Source organism: Staurois parvus, unplaced genomic scaffold (genome assembly GCF_062004578.1).
Source record: "Staurois parvus isolate SC_StPar_1 unplaced genomic scaffold, SC_StPar_1.0 ptg000006l, whole genome shotgun sequence".
Taxonomy (NCBI): domain Eukaryota; kingdom Metazoa; phylum Chordata; class Amphibia; order Anura; family Ranidae; genus Staurois; species Staurois parvus.
In genome coordinates this window covers 8552840-8573662 of record NW_028317802.1, presented here as the reverse complement: position 1 = coordinate 8573662, position 20823 = coordinate 8552840, and the positions used below count along the sequence as shown (strand labels likewise).

Below are 20823 nucleotides of genomic sequence, written 5' to 3'. Positions count from 1 at the left end.
TTGTTAGCTCCTTTTGGGCACACAGACCAATGAGAATGTGTGTATGCTCTGCAATGCGCTCTGCAATATGGTAATGCTATATAAATGCTGTGATCGTAATTATACATTTTTCTCATATACAGCTGTCCAGATGTATAAATTATGTTAAATTGGTTCCTTTACCTCATGATAGCAAAAATGTTTGAATACCAATGGTGAAAAAAATGCGTAGGTGTGGACCAGAATATCTTAATTGTGCAGTACAGGAAGACAACAAATGCAACTCCCCTGGGACTTTCTTGCAGCAACAAGAAAGATTGTATGAAAAAAAGTATCCAAAATATCAGTAGTTTGTAGTTGCTGACTTTTAATTTTTTTCAAGTGAGACTGGAGCTCCGCTTTAACTTGTTTTTTTTATTTTATTTTATTTTATTTTCCGATTCTTCAGTCAAACCCTCACTGTCTTCTAATAAAAGCGTAGAAGCAGTGTATCCAAATTAACACAACCTTGGTAAAACTTGGGAACAAACCCAGACCCCATGCTAAGGGGACAGCCTGTAAAGTTGCTTGGGGCACTGGATCCTGCATTGACACTTACCTTGGCACTTGGTGCAATGCAGTGTGTACCAAGTGGCCTATTTGACTAAAGCAGAATTCTTTGTCACATTTCCTCAGACAAGTCACAGCCTTAATACAGCAAGGGTTCACAAATGCCATGTCTCTTCTCTTACTCCTGTTTCCCAATAGATTCTGATATGCCAGTCATATGGGTTGCAGACACAGAAGGAAATTAGGAGGATATTGAAGAAATATTAGAGGAAGCTGCAGAAGATTTGTTTCCCCCAAATCTGTTATTTTGTTGAGGAAGGAGCATACTTGCCAACAGTCACGAATTGCCCGAGACAGTCCCAAATATTGGACCAATGTCCCGCTGGAAGCTCGTCCCAGGCAGAATCCCGAATTTTTGGATGTATCACGGACAGCTGACAAGGACCGTATAGACATACCTAGACCACTCCCCTACTCCACCTCTAGGAAGTCAGGTGGTGCTTTCCTCTTTACAGGATTGGTCAGTATTTGTGAGGGGGTGTGGCCAGCTGAGGGTTACCATCGGTGTGTGTGGGGGGGGGGAGGAGAGTTGTGTGTGTGTGTAGTGGGGGTTCAGAGTTGTGTGTTTGTGTGTAGTGGGGGTTCAGAATTGTGTGTGTGTTTGTGTGTAGGAGGGCGTGCAGAGTTGTGTGCGTGTGTTGGGGGGGGGGGTTGCAGTATGGTGGCACATACTTTAACCTACCGCGCTATAGCTGATCACGTGATGCGGTAAATGGCCAATTACAGCTGCCTTTTACCACGTGATCAGCTGTGTCCAATGACACAGCAGATCACTGGGTAAATACAGTTGCTGGTTATCGGCTGCACTTTCCGCATGCTGTCACAGCGTGACGAAAGTACTGCCGATAACCAGCAATTGTCAGAGAAGCGATCGGCATTGATCATCAGGGCAGTGATAATCAGTGCCCTGATGATCAGTGTCCAGCAGTGCCGCTCACCTGTGCCACCCACCTGTGCTCATCAGTGCAACCCACTTGTACCCATCAGTGCCACCCACCTGTGCCCATCAGTGCCACCCACCAGTGCCCTGCAGTGCCACCTACCTGTGCCCATCAGTGCCACCCACCGGTACGCTGCAGTGCCACCTACCTGTGCCCATCAGTGCCACCCACCTGTGCCCAGCAGTGCCACCCATCAGTGCTGCCCATCAGTGCCGCCTATCAGTGCCAGCTCATCAGTGCCGTTTATAAATGCAGCCTATCAGTGCCTCCTATCAGTGCCTTATATCTGTGCCCATCATTTCTGCCTATCCGTGCCACCTCATCAGAGCAGCCTCATCAACACACATCAGTGAAGGAGAAAAATTACCTGTTGCAAAATTTTATAATAGAAACTAAAAAAGCCTTTTTTTGTTTATAGTGCAAAAAAATACAGTACACCCAGTGACGATTAAATACCACCAAAAGAAAACTGAAAATTGGCCTGGGCAGAAAGGGGGTAAAAGTGCCCAGTAGGCAAGTGGGTAATATTTATGGTGGAGCATACTGTAATATTTATGATCTGTTCTTCACTTATCTTGTCCTGCACTCCCGTGATGTCCGTCCTGCAGTGTCCCCGGCAATGTCCTCCGGCGGATGCCGGCATCTGTCATCTGGGTTCCATCCCATGCGACGTCGGGACGTACGGGGGACGGAATGGCAAGAAATTTGAAAATGACAAAAAGTGACATTCACTAAATACACTAAAATCACATAGTAAAACATTACTGTATAAAAGCATTTCACATACATTTTGTCCCTAGTGCTTTGTCCTGTGCCCTGCCTGCATTTTTACTGTTCTTTCTGCCTGGAAACTGAGAAACGTCCATGGTGTCCAAAAAGTGTCCCTTTAGGTCAAAAGCGGTTTTAGACTAGCTAGAGAACAGTGATAGTAAATCAGAACTACTTGCAGAATTGAGTGATAATGATTCGTGGGGAAATTCGTCATCAGACTAAAAACGATTTTGTGACTTTGCTCAGTGATATGCAAACTTGGCGCCATATTTCAAAATTCAGTGTTTTTGGTTTGATTATATTATTGAATTAAATTTATTATTATTTTATTATTATTTTTATGATTATTTATTAAATTATAATTTATGATTTCGTGTTTCAAATTGTAACATACTCGGGATGTTTACTAGACTCTTGTTTGGACAGATTTCAGTGAGTTATTCCTAAAAATTACAGGCCTACAATAAAAAAAATACATATTTCCATGCAAAAAAATGTACCGCTTTGAGCACAGAAATATGGACTTAATCAGACCACTAGGGAGGTTAACCTCCAAACATGGAAAGGTTTCTTCACAGTGAGAGCTGTAAAAATGTGGAATAGACTCCCTCAAGAATTGGTCCTGGCCAGCTCAGTGGATTGCTTCAAAAAAGGCCTGGATTCTTTCTTAGATACACAGAATATAACTGGTTACTGACATTTATAGGTAAAGTTGATCCAGAGAATATCCGATTGCCTCTTGGGGGATCAGGAAGGAATTTTTTCCCTGCAGGAGCAAATTTGATCATGCTTTGTTTAGTTTTTTTTGCCTTCCTCTGGATCTACTGTGGGTATAGGATTATAACTTTTTTTTTTTCTATGGTTGAACTGGATGGACTTTTGTCTTTTTTCAGCCAGACTAACTATGTAACTATCTCTGTAATATATGCACATTGTTCTGTGTCTTATACCTTGGACCATGCATGTACAGAAGAGTACCTTCTGATCTGCCAGAAATGCACTGTACACACTTTTTTGTGGACTGAGTGGTGTCAGCCCTGCAGAGTTGTCTTTTGTTAAAGCGGAACTCCACCCAAAAGGGGAAATTCCAGTTTAAGCCTATGTCTCCCACTCCCCATTAAGGATTGGCACCTTTGGGGAGCGGAGGGGGGAGCAGGCACCCGAATTTGACAGGTACCTGATCCCACTTCCGCTGCGATCACCTAGGCGATCGGAAGCGGAAGTTGTCCTCCCCCCCTCCCTCCCCATAGTCTTCTGGGACACATGACAGGTCCCAGAAGACTACGGGACCATTCACAAAGCGCAGCGCTTCTTGCGTATGCGCAGTGGGGAACCGGCTGTGAAGCCGCAAACTATCACAGCCGGGTGCCCACACTAAAGATGCCCGGCATCACGGAGAGAAGATAGCCAGTGAAACCAGCGGTGTAGAAGACACAGTTAGACCGAGGACAGGTAAGTGTTTGTATTTTACAAGCCAGCAGCTACAGTTTTTGTACCTGCTGACTTTTATTTTCTTTTTAGGTGGAACTCTTTAAGTCACTTATACCTTTTCACTCTCCACATATCACAAAAAGTGTATACATGGCAGTTCTTAATTTGTGACATGATCAAGAAATATTTTTATTTACTATAAAAAAAAAACACTTTTCTTGGTATGTGTTATATCTAATAGACTAAATGGCTAAATGGTTAGCACTTCCGCCTGGCAGTACTAGGGTCATTGGTTCAAATCTCAGCCACAGCAACACCTGCCTGGATTTTGCATGTCCTCCCTGTGCCTGCGTAGGTTTCCTCAAGGTACTCCGGTTTCCTCCCACACTCCAAAGACATGCCGGTAGGTTAATTGGATCCTGTCTAAATTGGCCTTTGTATGTGTATGTATGAATGTAAGTTAAGTACCTTAGATTGTACACCCCTTGAGGGTTAGGGACTGATGTGAATGTACAATATATACAGTCAGGTCCATAAATATTGGGACATCGACACAATTCTAAAATTTTTGGCTCTATACACCACCACAGTGGATTTGAAATGAAACAAACAAGATGTGCTTTAACTGCAGACTGTCAGCTTTAATTTGAGGGTATTTACATCCAAATCAAGTGAACAGTGTAGGAATTACAACAGTTTGCATATGTGCCTCCCACTTCTTAAGGGACCAAAAGTAATGGGACAGAATAATAATCATAAATCAAACTTTCACTTTTTAATATTTGGTTGCAAATCCTTTGCAATCAATTACAGCCTGAAGTCTGGAACGCATAGACATCACCAGACACTGGGTTTCTTCCCTGCTCTTTCATGCTCTGCCAGGCCCCTACTGCAACTGTCTTCAGCTCCTGCTTGTTCTTGGGGCATTTCCCTTCAGTTTTGTCTTCAACAAGTGAAATGCATGCCCAATCGGATTCAGGTCAGGTGATTGACTTGGCCATTGCATAACATTCCACTTCTTTCCCTTAAAAAACTCTTTGGTTGCTTTTGTAGTATGCTTTGGTTCATTGTCCATCTGCACTGTGAAGCGGCGTCCAATGAGTTCTGAAGCATTTGGCTGAATATGAGCAGATAAAATTGCCCGAAATACTTCAGAATTCATCCTGCTGCTTTTGTCAGCAGTCACATCATCAATAAATACAAGAGAACTAGTTCCATTGGCAGCCATACATGCCCACGCCATGACACTACCACCACCATGCTTCACTGATGAGGTGGTATGCTTAGGATCATGAGCAGTTCCTTTCCTTCTCCATACTCTTCTCTTCCCATCACTCTGGTACATGTTGATCTTGGTCTCATCTGTCCATAGGATGTTGTTCCAGAACTTTGTAGGCTTTTTTAGATGTCGTTTGGCAAACTCTAATCCAGAACTTTGTAGGCTTTTTTAGATGTCGTTTGGCAAACTCTAATCTGGCCTTCCTGTTTATGAGGCTCACCAATGGTTTACATCTTGTGGTGAACCCTCTGTATTCACTCTGGTGAAGTCTTCTCTTGATTGTTGACTTTGACACACATACACCTACCTCCTGGAGAGTGTTCTTGATCTGACCAACTGTTGTGAAGGGTGTTTTCTTCACCAGGGAAAGAATTCTTCGGTCATCCACCACAGTTGTTTTCCGTGGTCTTCCTGGTCTTTTGGTGTTGCTGAGCTCACCGGTGCGTTCCTTCTTTTTAAGAATGTTCCAAACAGTTGTTTTGGCCATGCCTAATGTTTTTGCTATCTCTCTGATGGGTTTGTTTTATTTTTTCAGCCTAATGATGGCTTGCTTCACTGATAGTGACAGCTCTTTGGATCTCATCTTGAGAGTTGACAGCAACAGATTCCAAATGCAAATAGCACACTTGAAATGAACTCTGGACCTTTTATCTGCTCATTGTAATTGGGATAATGAGGGAATAACACACACCTGGCCATGGAACAGCTGAGAAGCCAATTGTCCCATTACTTTTGGTCCCTTAACAAGTGGGAGGCACATATGCAAACTGTTGTAATTCCTACACCGTTCACCTGATTTGGATGTAAATACCCTCAAATTAAAGCTGACAGTCTGCAGTTAAAGCACATCTTGTTCGTTTCATTTCAAACCCATTGTGGTGGTGTATAGAGCCAAAAATGTTAGAATTGTGTCGATGTCCCAATATTTATGGACCTGACTGTAAATATATATGTAAAGCGCTGTGTAAATTGACGGTGCTATACAAATACCTGAAATAAATAATAAATAGACCCCAGCTCCCCTGCACTCTGCCATGTCTGGCTAATTAGGAGCAATAAATGCTTTTCTCACTCACTGTTCACTCTTTGTTAATTTCCTCCATTGTCTGCAGATAGCACCCCCACCCCACCCCAGCAGTTATAATTACCACGCAGCCTCTCTCCAACACCCTGGCAAACGGAATAGGGATTTTGAGTATGAGGGAGCATATGACTTCTCCCATGTGACAGTGCTTGTGCCTGACTGGCCAATCACCAGAACCAAACACTGTCATGTGGGGCCCAAAACGCCATGTTCTTTTTAAGCTCCAACATCAGACCCCCCCCCCCCCTCAATAAAATCTCTAAAATGGATTCCTGCCTCAAAAGTGAACTAAAAAAAAGACATATTTACTAGACAATGGAGTCCAGCATTGTGAAGGTTCTCCCTTTGTCCCTCTTCTCCAGTGCTGCTATCTTTTCTGGAGACATGCCATGAGTGTCTGCCCATGTGCAACATCTTGCTAACGGCTTCTAGGATGCGATGTCATACATTCCAGATACCAGTATGTGAGTCATGCATGCACACTGTGGTGTGTCTGTTCAGCCCGTGATGTCATCCTGCCTTACAATTTAGGAAATAAAAAAACAACAAAAAAAGTTTTTATTTTTTTTAATATTATTTTTCAACTAATGTATAGAGGAAAAGGCAGGGGAGAAGAACTTACAAAATGAGTAAATGTCTGCTTTAAGCAAGCTGGGATGCTGCAGTGGAGAGCATGGCTGGGTAAGTATAAAGTCCATAGGGATGAGCTATCTGCAGACACTGTCATTATTCCCTGATTGGGTGTTTTATTTATATGTGGCAGTTATTAAAGTTCCTTTTGTTAATAATAAAACTAATTCTGCATGTTGCTCTTTATGCTAGTCGATGTATTTGTACTAGTAGTGTATATTACTTTGTCAATTAAAGTGATACTAAACCCAGGACCCTGCATTTACTATACCAGGTCTCCCACAGTACACACAACATGGAAATGCAATTGTTTTAGTAAATACAAAACTGCTAAATGTATTTTCTCATCAGCAGTTAAAGCAGTCTTGTGACTTCAGCAGAGCACTGGTTAAAGCTTGTAGGAGGAATTTTTTTCCTGCTCTAGGAGCATGTGAAACCCCTGACCCTCTGTCTGGACAGTGCTGATTGGCCCTGTGCTGCTGATCACATGCACTCTTGCAAGAAAAAAAAACCTCTCTAGCAATACACACCAAACTGACCATGTGCATGTGACTATGGATTCAGTCTGTATCAGTTGGTCATTTTAACAAGAGGAGGGGCAGAGAAGGATCAAACAGCTTTTTTACACAATGCAGAGGATTAACCCCTTAGGTTCCACAGTGAGTATAACAAGCATGCTTTACTGCATATACAGACTGGTTTTACTGTTGTGGGTTTAGTAACACTTTAAGTTGTTTTGTGTTTTTGTGTAATCTTATGTTATTTTTAGATATAATTTATTTTAATTATGATCAGACTCTACAAATTGTTAGCTTGCGGTGAGATTACAGGAAATATGATACGACCAAAACAACAGAGGATGGATATTGAAGCTACCTTGAACAGCTGCTGTGCCTGAACCTGGGCAGTAATAGCCATATGGCCAGCCTGCAGACACTGCTGAATAATCCTTTTCTGTTATTCAGACAACCTTTTGCTCTTGTTACTGATAAAAAAAAAGATATGCAGACCAGTAAGGATTATGCTTACAAAAAAAAAGATTTCCGGGGGAAAATTAAAAAAAAAAACTATTAAAATGTTTGTCATTCGTACAGTAACATTTAGATCTAATTTACACGGAGCTTTAGAACACCACTAATACAGTCATTCAGCATTTTGTATGCCTGTAAAAGCACCTCTATGTTAGCATATATGGCTATGCACACACAGGCATTTACACGCATATTAGAAGTTGAGCATTTATGGGCAGAAATAAAAATGCTCCAAGGACGCATTCTGAAAGGAGCTTTTGAGTTTGCAAACGTGCATGTGTGTAAACGTATTCCAATGACCAGAATGAATCAATATGCCATATGTGCATAATGGCTCAAAAATATTGTAACAGTAGAGGTGTTTTTCTGTCAAATTCTGGCAGAAAAAGTGCTTTCTTCATAAGTCGATGTGCATGAGGCCCTTAAGATTTCTAGCTTCTGCAGCCTTTCTAGCTTCTTCAGGTTTCCAGAAGATACTGTATAAATATAAGATGCTACCATTGTCATTTTCAGTCAGAATCCAGTTTTTTAAATCCCCTTCTGAAGTTTATGCATTACAAGGATTTCAGCCAACTTTCTGGAGATGTTGCTGTAGGCCTTGTCAGCATTTTCTAAAACTGACTTCTAAGTGGCAGAGTGATGACTTCTTGAGAAATTAATGTATATGTATTTTATTCTTTTTCACAAAAGTGTATTTTTCCTTCAAATGTCTACAAGAGTCTTAAGCTGGCCTTAGATGGATTGAAATTTGACCGGTTCAACATATTTTCTTTTTCTTTTTTTTTTCCTATCGCGGTCCCCCTGGAGCCCTTTTCTTTTCTTTTTTTTTGTCTTCTTTCTCTTCATTCCTCTCTTATCTTCTGTTTAGTCTGTCTTTACGATATTTGTGCTGATTGTGACTTCTGCCAGCAATACTATATCCATATGCTGGACTCCATCGGGTGCACAGAATATATAGTATCAATATGCATTCAGTGAGGCTTCATTTTCCATCTTTCCCGCCTTCTGTATGCAGATATAGTGACAACTTTTTCTTTTAGTTTATTATGTCATTGGTCTCTAGATATCTACCATTTTTGCAACTTATTGTTTTGTTTTCCATTTTTATATACGTCACTTGTGTACGAAGTTTATTTTTTTGTCTTTCCATCAGTACATTCTCTGTATTATTCATCAGAAAACTTGTATGTTTTATTTCTGTCGGTCAGTACATCTGTTTTTGACTGATTTTCTGATGTTATCTATTCTGCAATAAAATTCCTTGTAAAAGAAATTTGACCGGTTCCTAGAATTTCGGTCTATCTATTGGGCAGGCTGGTTGTACTGAAGTCAACCTATTGATGAAGTTCAGTACAACCATCCTGTCTGCCTTTTTTTGTTTGATCACTGCCGGTGGCTATAGCTGGCAGCAGTGATCATTGTATTGTGATAGCGGGAAAATCTCACTGTCAGAGTACAATAGCGCAGCGGAAGGGATTCCCCCATCAACACAGTCAATCAAGCAATTTTCTTTCCTTCAACCTGTGGTTGAAGGAAATAAAATTGCATAATGTATATCCTGTCTTGCACTATAAAACCTCATTCTGCTTGCAGGGTAAAGGTAAATCAAGGATTTTGTGGCCTCCGTGACCAAAGTTGGAGCTCTGCCACACCTACCACCCACAATACAATGCAGTGCCTCTTTAACAAGCAGGCCACCTGCCAAAGTGACATTTATCTACATTCCCCGTTTGACAGCTAGGAATGCCTACAGTTGTGGTCTGCTAGTTGTTAGACCATGCTGTTTTTGACAGCTCTTTCTCAATTAATGATCAGGAACCAACTATGGTGATCACCATGACACAATGACTTCCAAGGCATTGTGCAAGAGGCAACAAGGAGGGTGTTCCAAGATCACCTGGTTAAGGTGGTATTAAACCCAAAACCAAAAATTGAATATATTGAAGCTTACCAATCTTTAGATGTGGTGGCTGCATTAGTTTTTTGGGGGCTTTTTTCCCCTCTGTTTTTATTTGGTGATATGTCCAGTAACATACCTCCTGTACTAGAGTGCCCCCACTCTAGATGAAAGAGCACAGGGGGCACCTTTGGACAGCAACACTGTCAGCCTGGGGGAGGGGCGTGTTAGATGTTCAGTACAAGCAGATTTAGATACATTAACAAATCGAAGCCAAACTCCAGCTCACACTGCAGTTAGACAAGCAGTTACAGCAACCTGTTTTTTTCCTTGTGGGATAAAGGTTTTACATAAATAAAAACTGATCATTGTAAGCACTTCTGTCAGTGTTAAATGGTTTGTCTCATCCCTGTAACTTCCACATTTGCAGGACAGCTTGCTTTAATAAAAAACAACAGACATACTGGCCAGATCACCAGGTGAAAATAAAGGACAGAAAGCCTACAAAACGAAACTGATACAGCCATCACATCTAAGAATTGGAGGCATTAGGGCATCTTTGTACTCAGGGGCGGACTGGCCATTTGGAAACTCGGGCACTGCCCAAGGGCCTGGGGTCAGTAGGGGGCCCCATGAGATGCCCCTGGTACCTTTTTCATAGGCTTTTTTGAGTTTGGGCAAGGACACAGGGGCCCCATGATCCCCCATTGCCCGGGGGCCCCATGAGTTGTCAGTCCGCCCCTGTTTGTACTAAATGTAAAGGGATGCTGTGTTCGTCATATTACAATACTAGATAGGACTGAATCTGTAATATTATTAGTTTGTTTATTTTTTATAGTGCCAACAATTTACGCAGCACTTTAACATACTGTTCACTCACATAAGTCCCTCACCTCAAGGAGCTTACATTCTAACTCATATTTATACATACAAATTTAGATAGGAACCAATTTAGCTATTAGTTAGTCTTTGAAGTGTGGGAGAAAACTGGAGTACCCAGAGGAAACCCATACAGTTACAGGGAGAATATGCAAACTACATGCAGGTAGTGCCATAGTTGGGATTCGAACCAACGTACACAGACCATCTGACTTACAGTACTGTGCAAAGGTTTTAGGCAGGTGTGAAGAAATGCTGTAAAGTAAGAATGCTTTAAAAATATATATATTTTAATTGCTTTTGTCAATTTACAAAATGCAAAGTGAGTAAACAAGACAATTTAAATCAAATCAATATTTGGTGTGACTACCCTTTGGCTTTAAACCAGCATCAGTTCTTGTACTTGCACACTTTGTACACTTGCATAAAGTCAGGAAATTTGTACAATTACAGGTGAAACTCGAAAAATTAGAATATCGCGCAACAGTTAATTTATTTCAGTAATGCAACTTAAAAGGTGAAACTAATATATGAGGTAGACTCATTACATGCAAAGCAAGATAGTTCAAGCCGTGATTTGTCATAATTGTGATGATTATGGCTTACAGCTCATGAAAACCCCAAATACACAATCTCAGGAAATTAGAATATTACATGCAATCAATAAAACAAGGATTGTACATAGAACAATATCGGACCTCTGAAAAGTATAAGCATGCATATGTACTCAGTACTTGGTTTGGGCCCCTTTTGCAGCAATTACTGCCTCAATGCGGCGTGGCATGGAAGCTATCAGCCTGTGGCACTGCTGAGGTGTTATGGAAGACCAGGATGCTTCAATAGCGGCCTTCAGCTCTTCTGCATTGTTCGGTCTCATGTCTCTCATCTTTCTCTTGGCAATGCCCCATAAATTCTCTATGGGGTTCAGGTCAGGCGAGTTTGCTGGTCAATCAAGCACAGTAATCCCACGGTCATTGAACCAGGTTATGGTGCTTTTGGCAGTGTGGGCAGGTGCCAAATCCTGCTGGAAAATGAAGTCCGCATCCCCATAAAGCTCGTCTGCGGAAGGAAGCATGAAGTGCTCCAAAATCTCCTGGTAGACGGCTGCGTTGACACTGGACTTACTGAAACACAGTGGACCAACACCAGCAGATGACATGGCTCCCCAAATCAACACAGACTGTGGAAACTTCACACTGGACTTCAAGCATCTTGCAGTGTGTGCCTCTCCATTCTTCCTCCATACTCTGGGTCCTTGGTTTCCAAATGAGATACAAAAGTTGCTCTCATCAGAAAAGAAGACTTTGGACCACTGAGCAACAGACCAGGTCTGTTTTTCTTTAGAGGAAGATGAAAGAGAGCGCACAAACCTTGCGCATTACCTCAATAAATATTGACTAATTTTATTAATAAGGAAATATACTCACAAAATGATTGTGATGTATATATACTCACAAATGAAATATACTCACAAAATGATGAGCCTGTTTAGTGAACTGCTGTAATACTGACACTCAGTGGCTTAATATCTCCTTGCCATGGGAATTCTGCCATACTGAAGTTTCTATCTGCCAAACCCAGCTCTGATGAAGAAGGGAGCACCCTTCGAAACGCGTTAGCCTTCATACCCCCCTTTTTGATTTACCTGTAACCCTGTTTGGATTATGGTTACTTATGCCTGTTATACAATCATTTTGTGAGTATATTTCCTTATTAATAAAATTAGTCACTATTTATTGAGGTAATGCGCAAGGTTTGTGCGCTCTTTCTTTCATCTTCCTCTACAGTTTTATTAAGCTTCCCCAGCTTCATGATAGAGCTGCACAACCTCTGATCACCAGTGGATGAATACACAACACGCTGCTTGTCACTAACGCTGGTTTGATCTGAGTCCTTGAGCGCAGGAGATAATGGATCTTTGCTGTTTTTCTTTAGCCCAGGTAAGACGCTTCTGACATTGTTTGTTGTTCAGGAGCGGCTTGACAAGAGGAATATGACATTTGAAGCCCATGTCCTGGATCCATCTGTGTGTGGTGGCTCTTGATGCACTGACTCCAGCCTCAGTCCACTCCTTGTGAAAGTCCCCAACACTTTTGAATGGCCTTTTCCTGACAATCCTCTCCAGGCTGCAGTCATCCCTGCTGCTTGTGCACCTTTTTCTTCCACACTTTCCCTTCCACATAACTTTCTATTAATGTGCTTTGATACAGCACTTTGGGAACATCCAACTTCTTTTGCAATTACCTTTTGAGGCTTTCCCTCTTTATGGAGGGTGTCAATGATGGTTTTCTGCACAATTGTCAGGTCAGCAGTCTTTCCCATGATTGTGATTCCTACTGAACCAGACTGAGAGACCATTTAAAGCAGGGGTGGCGAACAAGTTAGACACAAAGAGCCAAAATTTTAAACTGTGAAAGTCAGAGAGCCACACCACGCAGTGACCTGCCAAAACAGACAAACACTCACACAAAAACACATAATTAAAACCATATTATTCACCATAACACTTTCTTCCCCTTACAAAACAACAATGTGTTCATTTCAAGGTAAGTGTCCACCCTCAACACACACATCAAATGCAACTTAGCCAGAGTTAACACATCAACTACCCTGGAGGTTGCTGTGGCACCTGTCTCTCTCTCTCTCCCTTCTCTCTCTCACTCTAACACACAAGTATACAAAAAAAAAATTCTGAACTAATGGACTGCAGACACAGTACAGGAGATGACCAGAGACTGCGGAAAGCACAGGGATGACCAGAGACTGCAGACAGCATAGGGATGACCAGAGACTGCGGACAGCACAGGGATGACCAGAGACTGCGGACAGCACAGGGATGACCAGAGACTGCGGACAGTACAGATGACTGCTAACCTTTGGGGAGGTGGGGAGCGGGTAACTGAATTTGACAGGTACCCGCTCTTACTTCCGCAGAGTTTTTGTTTGATCTTACCTGTTCCTCGATCCAGCCGCGCGCTGTCTTCCCGGCTTCTGTAATGGCGCTCGGCATGACAGCCGGGTGCCCAGTGCGCATGAGCGAGAAGCACTTGCGCTTTGTGATTGGTCCGGCGGCTTCTGGGATCTGTCATGTGTCCCAGGTACCGCCTTACCATTCACAAAAAGCACCGCTTCTTGCACATGCGCACTTGGCACACGGCTGTCATGCCCAGTGCCCACACTACAGAAGCCGGAAGACAGCGCGCCGCTGGATAGAGGAACAGGTAAAAATAAGAGAAACATGAAACTTGGCAAAGAGCCACAGTATACAAAATATGATAAGAGGCAAAGAGCCGCATTCCTTTTGGCCGGGAGCCGCACGCGGCTCGAGAGCCGCGTGTTCGCCACCCCTGATTTAAAGGCTCAAGAACCCTTTGCAGGTGATATGGCTTAATTAGCTGATTAGAGTGGGACACTTTGAGCCTAGAATATTGCACCTTTTCACAATATTCTAATTTTCTGAGATTGTGGATTTGGGGTTTTCATGAGCTGTAAGCCATAATCATCACAATTATGACAAATCACAGCTTAAACTCTCTTGCTTTGCATGTAATGAGTCTATCTCATGTATTAGTTTCACCTTTTAAGTTGCATTACTGAAATAAATGAACTTTTGCACGATATTCAAATTTGTCGAGTTTCACACACACACACACACACACACACACACACACATATATACAGTATCTTACAGAAGTGAGTACACCCCTCGAGTTTCACTTGTAGAGCCAGGTGTATGTTTAATCAATTATGCCAAGTAGGTGCAAATGATCTTCAATTTCATATGTAGGTTGAAACACAGTGTTTAACTGAAACAGAAACATCTGTGTAGGAGGCTTCAAATAAAGTGAGGAACGGCCAAAATCTTCTACTAAGGTGAGGTTGTGGAAGACAGTTTCATGTCACAGGCTATCACTATGGCAAGACTGACAACAGCAACAAGACACAAGATTTCAGAGCAGACTGGGTTTTCAAGAAGTGCTGTTCAAGCTCTTTTGAAGAAGCAGAAAGAAATGGGCAACTTTGAGGTGTATAGATGTAGTGGTTGTCAAAGCAAACTTAATGCAGCAGAAGAAAGGCACATCATGCTTACTTCCCTTCGACATCAGAAGATATCCAGCAGTTCTGTCAGCACAGAACAGGAGGAAACCAGTGGAACTCAGAAACACCCATCTACTGTCCGAACACGTCTGGCCAGAAATAGTCTTCATGGAAGAATTGTGCCCAAAAAAAACATACCTCCGACACGGAAACAAAGCTGAGAGACTCAACTATGCATGAAAATTTAGGAACTGTGGAGCAGAAAAATTCCAGCAGGTGCCCTGAACTGATGAGTTGAAATATTTGGCTGTAGCAGAAGGCAATGGAGTTGGAGATTTGGTCAGGATCAATGGTGTACTCAATGCTAAGAAATACAGGCGAATACTTATCCATCATTTCATACCATCAGGTAGGCGTGTGATTGGCCCCAAATTTATTTTACATCATGACAAAGACCCCAGAAATACAGCCAATGTCATTAAGAACTATCTACAGCATGAAGGAGAACAAGGAGTCCTGGAAGTGATGGTTTGGTCCCCACAGAGTCCTGATCTCAACATCATTGAGTTTGTCTGTGATTACATGAAGAGACAGAAGGCTTGGAGGCAGCCTATATCCATAGAAGATCTATGGTTAGTTCTCCAAGATGTTTGGAACAATCTATCTGCTGAGTTCCTTCAAAACTGTGTGCAAGTGTACGTAAAAGAATTGTTGCTGTTTTTTTGGTTTGCTTGGGTTTTTTTTATAATTCTTTTATTTTTTAAAGACAGACGGTTTACAAAGGCATGCAAATCACAGATATCTGACATAGGAAACAAGGTTCCATGTTGAAAGAACTAGTAACAATGTGCAAGACAGCACATACATGTTAAAGAAATGTAAAACATTTCAATAATAGTATTCAGAAACATTGCATATATAAATAATATTATAAGCATTAAGTGATTGAAACTAGTTGAGGATGTGTTTGACAATACGCCCTGGCAAGCTGTAATTACATCACCCAGTTATTCCAGAAAACAAAATGGGGCACTGCCAAAAAGAACTAAAAGGGTGAAAGAGCACATGCCATTAGTGATATGAAGAAATAATGGACAAAGGAAGGAGTCAGGACAAGAGGGAGAGGGGGTGAGGAAAGGGGTAGGGCTTGGGGGAGGAATAAAAGGAAAATGACAGCTAGGAAGAAAGAAGATAAAAGGAAGGGAGTGGAGTGGAGAATGACAGAGGGGGCAAGAAAAGGAGGAGAGTCATCCTCTTTCAGGGAGGAGGCTAGGAGAGTAGGAAAATCATGTAGGAAGAGTAAACTCATTGAGATAGGCATTGAGATTGGTATAGACAAAATACTGCCAAGGTCTCCACATTTCGTTGAAGGTCTCTTCCATGTTGCGCAGAGTAGCTGTAAGGTCTTCCATATCTCTGAGTTCATTCTTTTTATAAAACCAGAGAGATTTCATAGGGGGATTGACATCTTCCCAATGGAGCAAGACACAGTCCTTCACTGTGTTCAGGAGCTGCATGGTGAGAGCTGCCTTATATTTTTTGAGAGCTCCTACAGGTGCAATGGGCAGACAACATTGGTCAGCTGTTTAAGTACGCTGGTCACCTTTCACCAAAACAGCTGAATGTTCGGGCATTGCCAAAAGATGTGGACCATGGAACCACTCTCCGCAACCACATTACCAACACGAGCTGGAGGGTGAGAAGGGATTATGGTGGGAACCCTATACCATCTGGTAAGGATCTTGTAACTGGTCTCTTGTACTCTAGTAGCGATGGAGGATTTTTGGGCAAAGTGGAGAATTCTCTGTTTGGTTGTGAATTGCATACCCAATTCAAATTCCCATTTCGAGATAAAGGGTGGAACTTAGTCCACTAACAGACAAACTAGAGAGGCATATATCAAAGAAAGGCAATGTCGAACAGGTTCCCCTTTATGGCACAAAGTCTCAAACTCAGTAAGTGCATGGGTAATACCTGAGGATTGAGCTTGTTACAGAGAAAATGACGCAGCTGGACACCACCCAAGAAGTTCAAGGGAGGGTCCGCCAGGCAGGTAAGGTCCATAGAGATTAATGCACCACCTGAAGTTATGAAATCTGTCAAGTGGGTATATCGATTAGATTTCAAGCGGTGGAACTGCACATTATGAAGTCCTGGGATTAATTTTGGGTTGCCAAGAATGGGTATTAGCGGTGAGGGGTGTAGAGATTTCCAAACCGTAGGATGCACACATAGTTCTTTAGGCAGAGGGGAAAAAATCCATGGCCAACTCACGGCTGTACCTTGGGAGTTGTCCAGTTCTATGGTGACCCAGTGCTTTGCTGCACCGTGGCAACCTGGTTAGATGTGCCGCCCGATAGTAAGCATGGATGTTGGGGAGGCATACTCCACCAAAGAGCTTAGGTAAGGATAGGCTCTGCAAAGTAAGGCACTGTTTCCTGTGGGACCAAAAAAAGTCATGAAACATGGAACTGACTTTCCTGAAACAGAGAGGGGGGAGCTGTATGGGAAGGGCTTGCAGCAAATAAAGCACTTGGGGGTGCACCATCATTTTTAGCGTGCTGCACCCTGCGAACCACATTAATGTTTGCGAGTGCTAGAGCTGTAAATCTTCTTTAATCTTGAGTAGAAGTGGCTCAAAATGTTAAGCATATAAGTTAGAGGCGTTTGGCGTAATGTTCGTACCAAACTGCGTCCGTGGCTCATCGAAAAGAGAAGAAGGGCCGGAAGAGAAGGACAGCGAACTTTGCTGAGATCAGTAGAAACGTTCAGAGTGGAAGACTTTGCCAAGTTAATTTTTAAAATACGACAAAGTCTCAGAGAGCACGTAATAAATTACGGTAGGTGAAGAGGTAAGCAGGTCTGTGACAAAGAAAATCACATTGTTAGCCAAAATCACTACCTTATGAATTCCTGAAGGTTTGTGGTATCCAGCAATATTAGGGTCGGCATGGACCAAGCAAAGAAAAGGTTCCAGGGTTAGAATGAATATAAGGGGAGAAAGGGGGCACTCCTGCCATATCCCGTTGGTAATAGGAAAGACGTCTCATTGACTTTCATGGCTGTCAAAGGGTGAGAGTAGAGAGCAGAGATCCTGCAGAGCATGGGGCCCCCACCCTGATATGTTCCAGGGTCCCTTGCATAAACTGCCTGTTGACTCTGAGAGTAGAATAAGTGGGTTTTAGATGTCTTAGCGGCATGGATCAAATTGGGACAAAGCCTGACTGATCCCTGTGTATTAGTCGAGGAATATGTGAAAGCAACCGATTGGCAAGGATTTTTGCAAAGAGCTTCAGGTCGGTATTTAGTAAGGCTATTGGCTGGAATTGATGCCATTTTGAAGGCAAAGGGTGTGCACACCAAATATTGATTTGATTTGAATTTCTCTTCTATTCATTTACTTTCTATTTTCTTAATTGATAAAAATAAACTATATTTAATGTAACAAAAATGTAACAAACAGTGGTGGTATCCCCCTTCAGAACTTACAGGTATCACCTCTCCTGATGTCCGGGTGATTTTCATATGATCTAATTGCAACTCAGCTTCCTCATCAGTGTTCAGAAAACAAGAAGACTCCTCTGCTCCCAGCACACCTGACCTGACAGTCCCATTGTTTGTTTTATGGGCACAATAGTGCCATTTGTCAGCTAATTTCCACTGCACCTTTGGGCATTCATTTCATGCCAAGTGTTTTATCATGTGTGGCTTAGTGCTATTTGTGCTTTCACCCTGTTGAGGGACACACGTTGTATGAAGAATTTAGTTTGTGACAATTATACACAGGAGGATTCACTAGGGGTGAATTTGAAGCCTCATTTTGATGTAATATTTTATATAAATACAAGTGTGGGAGCGCAGCACCATTTTTGTTACATTTTTGATCCTATTCTATCCAGGTGTATAGCCAGGTGTCAGCGGCAACCCACACCTAGAACATTAGTCTATTCATGGTAGCTCAGGTGGTTTTCCATTGTTTTTATACCAAAAATAAACTATTAACACTTCTATTTCAGAAAGAATTTTCAATTTACAGCATTGTTTCCCACCTGCAGTACAGTAGTGTAGCGCTGACTTTTTGAACATGCATTGGACTGACCTTTCTCTATATCTGCAGAACAAAACCAAATTAAACTCTGCAATAACGTTTGTAAAAATCTTTGCAATGAATGTGATTTTCTCAAAAGATTTTTATTACCTCAGCTTCAGGTTTTTTTCTCACTTCAGGTATATATGACGACTTTGATTTTGGTTGTACATGTTTCAAAATATATATTATATTTTGTAACTGAGCCATACACAGGAATAATATACAGACAGTCAGGAATTGTTTTCACAGATATAATAGCAAGTTTCATTAATGTCATGTATACAGACCGGTTTCCTAAGAGGAATAAGGAAAAACTCACACCCACTTAACAGGAAAACAGACCATGATATTTATTAACCTTACAGGCAGAAAGGCTTTGCTTTTGTCATCTTAAGATCTTTGAACAGACCTGTGATCTATAGTATATATAGTATATTTAGAATAATTTCATGGTGGTCAACCATCCATGCCTTTCCTGTACATTGCATTGGCTTCAGCCAGGTCTACATTCCACAATATAGAGTGTAATCTGCTGTCTGTGGTAATGGATGATCTGCAGTGGTCTGGAACAGAGCCCAAGCACTGAGTGTGCCTGGAGATACTAATTGCTGTTAATGGCTCTCCCAGCACACAGAGGAGAAAACGAGACTTTGGGCTCGTATTATCACTGTAGTGACCTTTATAGGCTGTTTCTGGGCTCGTTTGTGTACTCTAAGTGAGAATCCACTATAGATTACATGCTGCTGAGAAGTCAAGGTGTTACAATAAATAAGCCATCCCTACTAAATGTGCATATTTTTTAGCAGCATTGTGGGCGCTGTAAAGTTATACTGCTGCTTTAAAAATGAGCCACTTGGGTTGCCAAAATACCATGTATCATAAACAGTTGCTACTTTTTTAAGCTTTGTCTAATGCTGCTGACCTTCTCCAGTCCCTTTGCAGCTTTTTCCTATCTACATTCATGTACTCCAGCAATGGCTGCATGGAATTTCTTGAGGTGGGTTACTTGATGGTAACAAAAGTGAACAATGCCAGCAGAATGTTTATTGCAATGGTAATGTTATGGAAATGGAATCTGCATTGAAAGCTGGTGGGACAGGGTGACAATATAAAAGCACAATTGGAAGACAGAACATTGTCACCTTATAAGAGGAAGTGCCTAAACTAGGATGGTAGGGTTACCAGGTATTCTTTTAATGAAAGCTGCAGATTTAAAGTATTGCTAAAGGCAATGTGGAAAGTGGAGTGGAGAGGGATTAGAACACTTGCCAAGTTTTTATTGTTGTCTATGTTCTCCTAGATTGTAAGCTCCAAGGAGCAGGGCCCTCCTTTCCCTCTTGTATTGAACTGTATTGTTGCTGTATTGTCTCCTGTTATATTGTAAAGCGCTGAGCAAACTGTTGGCGCTATATAAATCCTGTATAATATAATAATGTTTCCATTATAGAGACTCACCCTCTATATTTGTCTAGTTATTACCGAGATTGAAAGTAAAAGAAAATCCAAATTTTGGGTTAGCGTCAGAAAAAAATAGAAGGGAAATCTTCCAGTAGGGACACTAGTTCTCGTTGACAACCAAGGATTCCCTCACTTTGGATGGTTTTCCTCTCATTTTTTGGCTGTGGGGAAGGAATGAACAGAAATCTCCTCAATAGGACACAGATGGCAAGAAGAAACTGACAGGTTACAACCCTCCCTTAGGCTGAATTTTTGTCCGATAAACAAAAAATCAGTTGTTGGTGGCAGCGATGCTGCCACCGATGTCCACGAAAAACTGAAGTTTTTCGTGGATTTTCCAGCATGACCAATAAAAGTAAACGAGAAGATCCACTAAAAACGGCCAGACAGGGTGACAATATAAAAGCACAATTGGAAGACAGAACATTGTCACCCTATAAGAGGAAGTGCCTAAACTAGGATGGTAGGGTTACCAGGTATTCTTTTAATGAAAGCTGCAGATAAAAGTAAACGAGAAGATCCACTAAAAACGGCCGGACGAAAATTCGGCTGGTAAACGACCCATCTATGTCCTGCAATAATCTATCCAGAATGAAAAAGAACGTTATGCCTTTAATTCTACTTTACAATTATTTGGGGGAAAATGAAATTGCAGTGTTAAAGATTGTATGACATTGTAGTGATTTTGGGGTTAATTTACTAAAGG

The 20823-nt window shown here is 41.8% G+C and overlaps 1 protein-coding gene across 2 annotated transcripts in view; it reads left to right on the top strand.

The window, feature by feature from the left end:
• Positions 1 to 20823, top strand: part of RELL2 (RELT like 2) — a 112473-nt gene that overhangs the window by 72919 nt on the left and 18731 nt on the right. The window lies entirely within an intron of this gene.